We start from the raw sequence: 12,334 nt of genomic DNA, 5'->3' as shown, positions 1-12,334 counted from the left end.
TCTTCAAGGAAACTTAATAGAAGTCCAGATACTTTTTCTTTTCAAGCTCCTTAGACTATGGTACATATTACAGACCAATAGAGTAGTTCCCAAACAAGCATGTTCATTGAAAAACATTAGTTTTCTTATTCTGTCTACTGAAATCAGCATTTTTACATACACATTGGGAGTTAGTTACTGGTATGAATAAAAAAGTATACTTAAGCCATGTATGAAGTTGTCTATTTCACCCATCCCAAACTTAAAGATCTCTTTTATCCATCACAGATTGTGTGAATGCAGCACATAAGGCATCCCTGTCCCCAGTCTTACTTACTGTACAGTGGAATAGAAGGGATCCACAGTGATGGGTTGGCAAGGACTTCCTGAATAAATTGCTCTGCTGGTTCCTGCTTCTGCTTTGACAACACATGAAATTAAATCAGTTGGTAGCCAAAAGTTTTTACATATTAAAATACTTATTTCTTTTAGATCAAATTACTTGCTGATGGTTTTCAGTGCCATGATGGAGATGCCTTTGAATCACAATTAGTCTTACCTTGTGGTTGAGCGAGGCCTAAGTTGTAGTAAATGGGTCTAGAGGGTGATGCATCTTCATCTTGTAATGAAGAGGGACAGTGCGAGTGAAGGGAATTAAAACCACAGCAATATCAGTCATGATGATCCCTGTCATTCAGTGTATTCAATAGGTTTTAAAATTTTACGAAAATCTGACATTCGAGGTTAGAAAAGGAAACTGATGTCAGTCCTACATTGGCCGATTTTATAAGGTGTTGCTAATGGAACACTGAGCTAACAATGAAACAAAATCATTACACTTTGCAGTTCTGATCTATTTGCATTAGATTTACTGCACAACACATACTTTATGCCCCCAAAATCTCAGACATTTTTTAATGTAATTTTTTGATGTTTCTTTCTTTTTGTTTGTTTTTTTGACTACCGCATCAAAAATTTCTTTGTTTTATGGGTTGTCAAATGGTAAATTCTTGGTTTTATTCTGCATTATTTTCCCCCTGCAGTAGAACACTTTGAGACAAGTAATGCTGGTCCCTAAATATTTTTATTTAAAAGAGAAAGTAATTGGGTTCAACTTAAAGTTAACTTTGAAACTGAATGCATGTCTGAAGGTGAACTTCATGCCACATGTAACTATTTTGAGATACAGTAAGTTTCTAAAAGATCAGCTTTAAAATCATATGTGGTTTTTGTTTGAGGTGTACGTTTTGGAATCTGAAATTATCTCTCACATCTATACAGTTATAAATATTTCATACACGTCAAACAAAAACGCAGACAACACCACATGAGAAAACAAAGGCAATCCTTTTTGTTGCTGAGTAAAATACCTCCCGTCTCTCTTACAGCAGCACCTGTTGCTCTGCCTGCATCTATGGAGATAAAAAAGAAAAAGCATGAATTTTTCGGTTTTGTTTTTTGGGGGTTGTTTAAACACGTTAAACAGATATAAACAATTTGTTCAAGCCAATTAGTTTCTGACATAAGAAAATCAGACAACGTATCTGGCTGACAAACTAAACCATATAGTAATAATAATAATAACAATTATTTTCATTACCTCTCTTCCAGTAACCTTTGCCAAAGGTATAAAATCCCACTGCCACCAACAGAGCACTGACTAAAATGGTGGCAATGATCCAAGGTGTGGCAGCAGAGGAGGAATGGCACGCCTCTTTGTCTGGATTAGTTGTGTAATTTAAATTTTGAGAGTCTAAATGATGGTTAGAAAAGACAGGAAGGTTTTAATGAGACAAGAATGGTAAACCATCAAATGACATTAAAAATCTTGCCAATCAACTTAAACATTTCTAAAACACCATGAAAAGTTTGGTACACCTATTTTAGTTGTTAATGTCCAATTAAAATTTGCACACTGGAAACTTCTGAGTATTGCAAACATGCTAATACAAACAAATTTAACTGTCACGGCTGCGGTGGCAGACGTGTGACATGACTGACTGGGGAACGAAGAAATACACACAAGCGCAGAATTAAACCTAAGAGCTAGAAATCACAATCCTGGAAGGTCAACAGAAACCAAAACCCCAATAATCATAAACCAAGAACCAATAGACTAATAAACAATACAAAATCAAAACACTGGGCCACGAGCCCAGGACCGTAAAATTAACAGTTTTGCATAAAGAGCATCAGCTGTCATTCATATCACAATTATGTCTAAACCTATTTTAAAACATCTCAGTGTCTCACCTGTGACTTTCAGCGAGCTCTCTGGTGATTCTCCAACTCCTGAGATGCTACACTTGTAAAGTCCTTCATCTGACTTGGAAACTCTCTGGATGGTCATGTTTCCTGTGGCGCCTCTGTGGATGGGACATCCATTTTTGTAGAAATCAGCTGTGAAGTTGGAGGATGCAATTTTGTTCCTGCAGCTCAGAGTCACAGTTTCTTCCATTAACACAGGAACAGCAGGACTCTCCAGGATCACAGGACCAGCTAAATGACATGCATTTGATAATTACATACATGAGATAAATTCAATTAAAAAATATTAGAAATATTGTTATTTCCTCAAAAGTACCAGTGACACAGAGCTTGATAATGTTGCTTCTTGTTCCTCCTTCAGTCTCATACCAGTACTCTCCACTGTTGTATGTATAAACAATTTTAATGGAGCAGGATGATCCTGTTGGTGTCCTCTTATTAGTTTTACTACATGATTCTACATTCCCTTTGACTTTATGCACAACTTCACAATAATCGACTCCTTCACAGTGAAATGTTACTGATTCATATTCGAAGAACTGCAATCTGTTTGGAACAACACGAACAGAAACTGCATCTGAAAAAAGGAAAATGAAAGAGTCAGTTTAGAGTTTTATTACTAATATTGGCATACTGCACTTCATCAGTGAACAAATAAAACAGCAAATAAAAGAAGAAAAGATATAACATTCATTTCTTTCTCTTACAAAAAAGCTATTTTACCCCCCGTACATTACTTGTTTGTTCAAAATGTGACCTGATATTGATAAACACAAGCAAACAGTTGGTACTCACCAACTTTCTGATTCTGTACCAACAACAGAATCATGATGGTCATCACTGAAGAGAGAAGAAAAAAGAGCTACACAGTAACTAAAACACACACTGTATAATGGCTAAATTTACTAAAATCTTAAAAGTAAATTATTATTACATCTCATACATAGTCCACAAAATGCAATAGCCTTCTTAGTATAGTATAAAACAAATAAAATTATCATATTTTTTTATCAGCATGAATAACCTAAAAAATGTTTTTAGAATAATGTAGAAATAGACAAATTACTCACACAGTCTGATGCAGAGAGCTCCGACCTTCATGTTGTATCGCTGTATATAGAAGACTGAAGCTTATCTGAAATGAGCAGGGCTGTCTCTGTGCTAGTAAGAAATATTTTAATTTTAATTAAATAGTTTTCAGACTTAATGTAATTATCTAGTGTTACAAAAGCCAATTTCAGAGAAGTTGAATGTCTTTTGTGCAAGCCTCACTGTTTCAGTTCACTGTCAGTGGGCGGAACAACAAACCAGTTCAGACTAATGCTGTGCTTGATGCAGCTTGTAGACTGGTTCCTGTTTCCTGTGCTCAGTTTGGTGAATGTTGCTGAGATATGTTACAAAACAGTAAACATTTAAACCTCTTCTCGGGGTACTCAGCCCACTCAGGGAAACACCAAAGTCATTAACGTTATTTTCAATCACAGGACAGTAAATGTTACTGTTACATAAAGTAATGCCATTCTGACATTCAAACATAGCTTAATTTATATTGATCTTTTTTACGTGATTTAATCCAGATATACTCAAAATGATAAGATAAGATAAGATAAGATAAGATAAGATAAGATAAGATAACCTTTATTAGTCCCACACGTGGGAAATTTGTTTTGTCAAAATGATGTAAGGAAGAGAATCTTTTCATGTGTGATAATTGGCATATCTGCTTAAAATGTGTTGCTCTGGTGGCAATAAGCAATAAACACATAATATAAAAAACATAGTGTAACATTTCAACATTTATTTAATCTTTGTCACTGAATTGTACTCCATGGTGATGCTATTTGATAAGAGAAACAGATTTCCCATACACATAAAAGTGAAGACATCCCACCAAAAGCACCAGCAGAGCCACCATCATGATAGCAAAGACAGTTCATAAAATAAGGTAAATATGACAGCCATGGTCTCTCTGAGTCTCTTTCTGATTGGATACAGAGATGATAGAAATTATATTGCGAGACACAGTGGATTACCAAACTGCTGAACTTCAACTGTCTGCTATTTCCTTTAATGAACCTGTGAAGCATTATAGGAAAATAGCAGACAAATGTTCACCAAACAGACCAAAATAAATTGTGTATATATATATATATATATATATATATATATATATATATGCTTTGTTTTGTTTTCTAAGTCATAGATATCACTTAAGATTTTTAGTTAGAAGTGATTTAGATGCTGAGAGGTGTGCTCTGCTTGTTTCTGCTTGATATGACAGGCCATATATTTGTTCTCAAAAGGTCCAAATGGAGATAAACCTTACTGGTAGTAGAAAGAAATGTGCATATGCAAGTGAAAGATGTCTTAATGGTGCACTTTCTGTATTTCATGTTAGAAAAATTGCTTTGAATCAAGCGCTTTGATTTAAGCGCACACACAATAATATACATAGACTATGTCAGCCGAACATTCATGATAACAAACAATATGAAAGGGCAGTAAGTAAAGAACTGATGTACAAGCATTGGTTGAGTAGCAAAAATATGAACACTACAGAAGTGTTAAGTAATATTAAAGCAGTTTCTTTAGCTGTTTCATTGATGTTTGATGATCTGTGGATGATCACAGATTATTATGTAGTGAAGGGAAAAACTTTTCCCCTGCTGCAATCTAGTGGTTACTCTCCGTACTGTGTCATGTCATCTGACTTATTACAGACTCATTACACTGTGATACAGTGTCTGTGGGTGTGTGGCAAAATTTCAGTTATCTGTGATTTCATTTCCCTGTTATTGGCAGAACTTTGTGCCATCAGAAATTGAATTTGAAAACATTAAATTCGAATTTGAATTGCTCAGATTGAATCTGATTAATTTGCTTTGAAATTTTATTTCATCCTTGTTTAAATTTAGCTCTTGGATGCTTTCAGTTTCACTTCTCATCATTCAATTTCAGTTCTTAAATTCAGTTCATGGGGTCATTCATCCGGGTCCTTCAAGAAAGCCGCAGAGTAATCGAGTGCCGATTAATAGAGCGCCGATTAATAGAGCGCTGATTAATAGAGCTACGTTATACCTGTGGACCCAGAGTGTTAGTGAGCTGAGTGTTATTACAACATCTTGAGCTGGAGCAGGGCACAGATTACATGTTCAACAGATAAACTCTCAGGTTGGTAATAAATGTATTACGTGTATAAGAAAAAGCATTGTGTAAACAAATGATAGCCTAACAGTAACTGTAATGCTTATTGTAGCTGTTAGCTTAAACAATTTTATGAAACTTTGAAGTTTCATAAAATTGGGGACCCAAGGAGCCCAAAGTGACCCAAGAAAACACTCCCAACATCATTCAACCAAAAAGCAACATTTTTCAAATTTGTCATTGCAAAATAGATCAAAGATTTCTGAAATGCTGAGACCAAGCAACCTAAACAAACCTCTTGCTGTCAAGGGCTGTGGGTAGCCAGCAGCAATGGACGACCCAAAAAATCAAAAGGCAAATGGTAAACTCAAAACAGCTTTATTGTTGAACACTTGGAAAATCAACACTAACTAAATGGGCAGGCAGGCAGGGAAGCTGGCTGACAAGCAGGCGGAACACACAGTGTGGAACGAGGGAGAATACAACACAGGATGGAAGAAAACAAGGGGCTTAAATACACAACGAATGCCAAGGAACAGGAAACATGGGGAACACAATTTTGGCTATTTACACACAACAAGACAGAGGATGCAAACAATGGGACCACACACACACACAGGCCAGACCCAGACAGACATGACACAGACGAGACCGGGAAAGAACAACCATCAAAACATAACTGAGGCAATGAAACACGAGAACGCAGAGAAAGCACTGTTACAGTGTACATTTTAGGACATCCTCGGGTCTCAGACAAAAACTCGTCAGGTCTCAGAAGTCGGGTGTCAGCCAGTCAGTCAGGTCATCAACGTGTGACAGTGGGAGAGCGTAAAGTCATTGACCTCACCGGAATTTTACCACAGTTTCGGCTCCTAACGACACAAGGTAAGTTTAAAGTTTTCTCCCTTTTGTCTATATTTTTCCCACAGTTGTGTTATATTAAGTTGCAGTTAGGTTGTGAAAGTTACATAATGTATATCAGAGATATACCATACCATCTCAGGTGTGTGCCTGCCCAAACCAAATTGAATATTTTTTTCATGTCATGATTGAACATGGTACACTGACCAGGTTGGGCATTCAGATATATTGAATTTAATGTGTTATTTTACAGATGAAGACCCTGAAACTAAAGTGGGTGGTGATGAAATTTGCAGTTTAGGTGAATGCCTGGACATCAAACTAGATCATTAACATTGACCTTTTTTTTTTGCATCACGTTTCCAGCCCTTACACACTTGTTTACTATGCTTGGTCATTGCACAGTTACAGTATGTAATATGCATCTTATTTTGCAGATGAACTTCCTGAAACTCACATAGGACAAAGTGCTACAGACCAGGTAAAACCATGGCTTCATCTTGAACTGACCAATTAATTTCTTATAACTGTCATAAATGTGGATTATTTCACAGTGCATCCTGCAAAAAGTATATCTTGTCTGAATGTGTTCATAGGATTTCCATCCAGAAACATCCAGCTCAGCTGAATTTGATGCAGGGAGGGTCAGAAAGAAAAGCCAGTCCAAGCAAAGGAAGGAGGAAAATGTAGGGTCATCTCTAGGTCCAGGTGGAGCAGTGAGCCATGGCATGTTACCGCATGCAGTTGTAGATGCAAAAGAAGCTATGGAGAGAGCTGAAGAACTATCTGAAGGTAATGGAAATAGTGGGCATTTAATAGTTTTTGCAGAGTCTTTCAACACAACTCCAAAATTACCATCATGTAAGCATTCTTTCCCATTTAGGGCTAAAATCAAATCATACGACGAAATTGTAAATAAAGGCATAAATGTTTTCATTCTTCACTATTTGGTGCTCCAGTTGGATAAGATATTACTGATCCAGCAGTTAGTAGAAGAATGATTAGCAGTAGCTGTATGTTAATGTATGCTACTGTGTGTTTTTTATTTACAAGTGTATCTTTCACGTGTTCCATATGTGGAAGAGGCTTTAATTACTTACAGTGAGGACAATCTACTGGGAGAAGGGACGTTTGGCAAGGTATATAGAGGTTCTTTTCATGGTACTCCAGCAGCTGTTAAAGGGATCATGTGTGGCCAACAAGGGATGGAGGACAGTGACATTCATCATGAGATAAACGTTTCATTGTAATGTTTTACATGCTTGTTTTGTTTGATTGTCAAAATCGATTGTTCCTAAAGCTGTAACATACTATGCCTCTGTTTTGTGTTTTGTTTTTTATTCTATTGTATTAGGAGACTGTCTCACCCCAACATCGTCAGACTCATGGCAGTTGCCCGCACTGAGTCCTGGTTTTTGTTGGCAGCTGAATACATTCATGACACAACCCTGGAGCAAGTGCTTCACACAGACAGCTGCTTGGTGAAGGTACCAATAGTCATATTTTTATGTTTAATATATTTATGTAGATGTTAATAATGTTATTACATTCATATTCAAAAAATACTTTTTATTGCTGGCATTTGTTTAAATATGTACTTGAAACCATGTTTGTGTACAACATATAAAAAACTGATGACTTTTTTCTTTCTCATGTTTCCGACCATTTAGAATTACCAAAATGATTTTTCTTTGCCAAATGCCAGAAAAGTATGAACTTGGTAAAAGAATAATCTTAACTTTTTAATATTAAGCTTCCTTAGTGTTTTGGTAGAATTGCTTTTTAACATGGATGACTTAGTTACACCAGAATGGACCAAAGTTCCTGTAAAATATTGTGAGAAGCTAGTGGAAGAAAACCTAAAATGTTTGAACTGAGTCAGATTTGTTGGCCACCAGAGGTGGGTCGAGTATCCAAAAATTGTACTCAAGTAAGAGTAGCATTACTTTAAAATATTATTACTCAAGTAAAAGTAAAAAGTAGTTGTCAAAAAAGTTACTCAAGTAAGAGTAAAAAAGTACTTGGGGAAAAGACTACTCAAGTAGTGAGTAACTGGTTGTAATGTCCGATTTATGTTTAAATAAATGCTATCAGACAAACAAAAATAAATAAATATATAAATTTTAGTATTTTCAAATATAATATATGTAAAAACATCAACAAAATAAGGCACAACAATTCTAATTTCCAGATTTCAGTTTTTCACAACAAAGCTTTTTCACCAATACCTACAGTAAATAATATAAATATATAAACAGTGCAAACAATTTCCAGTGACAAGATATGCTGTAAACTTGTAAATATTTTGCTCCAAATGGCACAGCAGCCTCAGAGAAAACATTACAAAGAGGCATCTTGAACATATGTACATACAAGGCAGCTCAGTTTACCATAAATTGTATGGCTGTGCATTTATTTCTGCATATTTAGCAAAAATGTGCCATTTCTTAACTCAGTGAAGTGATGGTTAAGCTTCAGCAGCAGTTTGCTCTCAAGGTTCTTTCTGTGAAGCTGCAACTGTTTAGCAGTGAACAGGAGTCCTGCATGACTAAAGAGTCCTTCACAAGCTCCAGATGCAGGAAGAGCTGTATTGACTTTGATCGACAGCTTCTTGATGTGAGGAAAGCCATGCAATAGATCCACACCTCCAGTGTATGGACATAAAAGGTACCTCTCCAGCTCCCCTGCTTCTGGCTTTCCTGACCCCATGGACCCATCATCTTCGTCGGTTAGGCTGCTGTTTGTGCTGGCCTCATCCAGCTCTGTGTCTAGGTGATGTCTGATGAAGCTGAGACCTGTGGAAAGATGTATGGTTTTCAAAAGAATTAGGTCTGGTCATTATAGTGCTGCATACACTGCCAAGCTGCAGATGTTTGTTTGAAGCTAGCCTCCAAAAGCTGGCCATACACTGTGCGATTTTTGGCCCATTTTGAGCCGATCTTTCAGTCGCGCAACCGTTTTGGGGATCAGCCCGAGTTTTGCCTTAATCGTGTGTGCATCGTGTAGTATACATGGGGTAACGAAAAGCAGTTAACACCTCACGATCATCTCCCAATCATCAATCGTATGGTCGCAAGATAATCAAACCTGTTTGAAATCCTGTCGCCCCTCAACGCAGCCTCTCACACTGCGCACGCACAAACACAGAAATGAAAGTGAAAAGGTGGAGCAGCATGGCAGTGCAGCGTGTGATCTGGACACAAGAGATGGAGGCACAACTTGTAGGATGAGGCAAGCTCATCCGAGTACGTAAGCGTAGAGCTGCCACCCAGGCAAAAGAAAAATAGAGCTATATCACGTTATAACGTGAAAAGTTTATTATTCTAACAAAATACTTTTCATGTTCGTGCAATATACCTTTTACGTTTGAACAATATAATATCACGTTCGTACAATATAATATTTATATTGCCCAGCTTAATGCAGACTGTTTAAACTAAAAAAGCTGCTGCTTCACATAATAAACTCTGTCACGCGCAGTATTGCCTTCTGTTTTAACAGTTAAAGCAGTAAAGACGAGCTGTTTGCATGTGCGTGGAAATCTAGCGTCATTATCCAGGCTAGCTGTTAGCTTATAGCTCACGCTAGCTAACCAGCGAGCGGCTAAAAGGACAGCCGAAGCTGCACAAAACACTCACAAATTTATCTCACTACAATGTAGCGCTGAAAATATGACTCGCAGCTCGAGCTCGACACAGCTGCTGTAACATAAGACTGACATCCAGCTAACCACAGCTAAAAAGATATTTACAGAAAACTTACCATTTCCTCAGGTTACACGAGTTGAGTTGTTTCACGCTGAAAAGTTGGTTTGTTTTGGCTCTCACTGAAGACACCGACACTGCAGACATAGCTGTTCTTTTGTACTGCTTTTAAGAGAAACATTCTTAGTATATGAGGCCAAGGGTGTTCATCCTCTTCAGCTCTAGCGTAGACAACTGGCTCTGCCATGTTTTCATGTTTTTCTTCTTTCCGTGTGTCCGCTACTTTGAAACGCTTGGGCGGCTCTGCCCGCCACAGTTTCAAACTGGCCATGTGACTGCATGGCCACATCTGATTGGTAAAAAAGTTACCGGAAACTCCACTGGCGGTATATTATCTAATGTGTTAAACTAATTATTTTTTTTAAAAATAACGAATCGAATTTTGCAAATGTAGCAGAGTAAAAGTACCGTTTCTTCTTCACAAATGTACTCAAGTAAAAGTAAAAAGTATCGTGCAAAGAAAGTACTTTAAAAGTACATTTTTTTCAAAAACTTACTCAAGTAAATGTAAAGGAGTAAATGTAACTCGTTACTACCCACCTCTGGCCACCATGCTCTCACACACACCATTCACCCCTGCTTTCAAATTTGCAAGAGGACTGCAATCAGAGCTTTTTGATGGTCCCTTCCACATATTGACTTTGTTGGTCTTAGTTCCCATTGTAATTGAGTGAAATTGAAATTGTAATTGCATTTGAATACTAGTCCAATTTGGAGTAATAAAGTGTTGTTCATATAATTCACAAATTTCCAGTGGTAGACATGTATGTTAGATTGTCAGACCTGGCTCCAGATTGTTTTATTAATATCATACCTCCATTCCTGATTCCCAAGATCTCGCATGTGAAATGCCATCTGCATTTGACCCACAACATAGAACCTTCCTGGAAAATCTGAAAAGGCAGAAACAGTAAAGTGGCCACTCGTACATAGGATTGAATCATGTTTGGCGCTATGTTTGGTTTTTGGCCTCTGTTACATTCCCCAAGAGGATGCTGGTTTTCCCTTGTGCTCTGCCTAGGCTGTGTTTCTGGGCCCTCCGGCCATTTTGACTGCCATAGTTGCACAGGCTTACATGCCTTTGGGATTGTCTGTGCCTCTTGACTGTGTTCAGACTGACGGTAGGGGAGAGCTGCCTTTTGTTTTGTAATCCCTTGTATTTTCCTGTTTATGTGTTGGTTAGGCAGGTTATCGTTTTAAGTTGTATATTTTGTGTTCTTTGGAGCTAAGTAAGTTCCTTTTACTTTCTATTAGGGATGTTTTGTTTGTTATGTTGGTCTTGGCTCTCCCTGAAATTAACTGCCACTCTGAAATTGAACTTTAAGACTAGCAGGAAATAAACCTTTTAAAAACTGCCTTCTTGAATCCTCCTTCACTATTCATACTTTATCTTGGTCCCCTAGACCAGGCTTGGCCAGCTCCAGGCCTCGAGAGCCGGCATCCTGCAGATTTTAAATCTTACCCTGGGTCAACACACCTGAATAAAATGACTAGTTCATTACCAGGCCTCTGGAGAACTACAAAACATGTTGTGAGGGTAATTTAGCCATTTACATTAGCTGTGTTGGATCAAGGACACATCTAAAACCTGCAGGACACCGGGCCTCGAGGCCTGGAGTTGCCCACCCCTGCCCTATTCTACTCAGGGGAGATACCACCTCAGTTTACCTCACATCCTTAAAGCAACTTTGTACACTGAATATAATAAATTAAGCAGTAAATGCCATATTCAGACCTACCCGTCAATCCCCAAATGTATCCACATTCCAAAGAACTTCAGTTTATCATTGCCTATATGAAACAATGAATAAGAATTACAAATTGTTTCAACAGAAGTACCATCAAAACATGACAGGAAGGTTAATTGAAAAGATAAAATAAAAACCATCAATGTGCCAGGTGTCATTTGGACCACGGCTGATGTAATTCCGACGGGGAATTTTCTTCTTTCCAGGAGATCTCCTCTGAAGACCACTGGCATTCATATCCCTCATTATATTAGCAACATTGTCTCTACAGTGACAATAGATTTTACTCTGAGCTCAACAGTAAAACAAGAGAATACTTGATTATATTAACTAGACACTATGGAAACCAACCTGTAACAAGGCTACACCACTCTGACATCACTTACCCACTTTACCATTGCCCTGATTCCTTGTTCAGGAGACCACTGTTTCATCTCACTCTACAAAAACAACCAAACAATTAAATGATTATTTTAAAAAATAACTAGAGAAAATAACATTTATTCTTTTTACAATAGCTCATACCACAGACTTCAGGAAAATATATATTTCTTGCAGTGATGTTTTAAC

The 12,334-nt window shown here is 37.4% G+C and overlaps 1 long non-coding RNA gene across 1 annotated transcript; it reads right to left on the bottom strand.

Annotated features, from left to right (window-relative positions):
- Positions 1–10,882: 10,882 nt before the first annotated feature.
- LOC116311583 lies at positions 10,883–11,992 on the bottom strand. Its single transcript, XR_004198812.2, has 3 exons — positions 11,902–11,992; positions 11,756–11,807; positions 10,883–10,909 (listed from the first exon to the last, which is right to left on the bottom strand). It is a non-coding gene; the product is annotated as an uncharacterized LOC116311583 (long non-coding RNA).
- Positions 11,993–12,334: the final 342 nt, after the last annotated feature.

This window comes from Oreochromis aureus, linkage group 3, assembly GCF_013358895.1.
Source record: "Oreochromis aureus strain Israel breed Guangdong linkage group 3, ZZ_aureus, whole genome shotgun sequence".
Taxonomy (NCBI): domain Eukaryota; kingdom Metazoa; phylum Chordata; class Actinopteri; order Cichliformes; family Cichlidae; genus Oreochromis; species Oreochromis aureus.
Note: the sequence above shows the minus strand (reverse complement) of the source record. Positions and strands in the feature narration are given on the sequence as shown.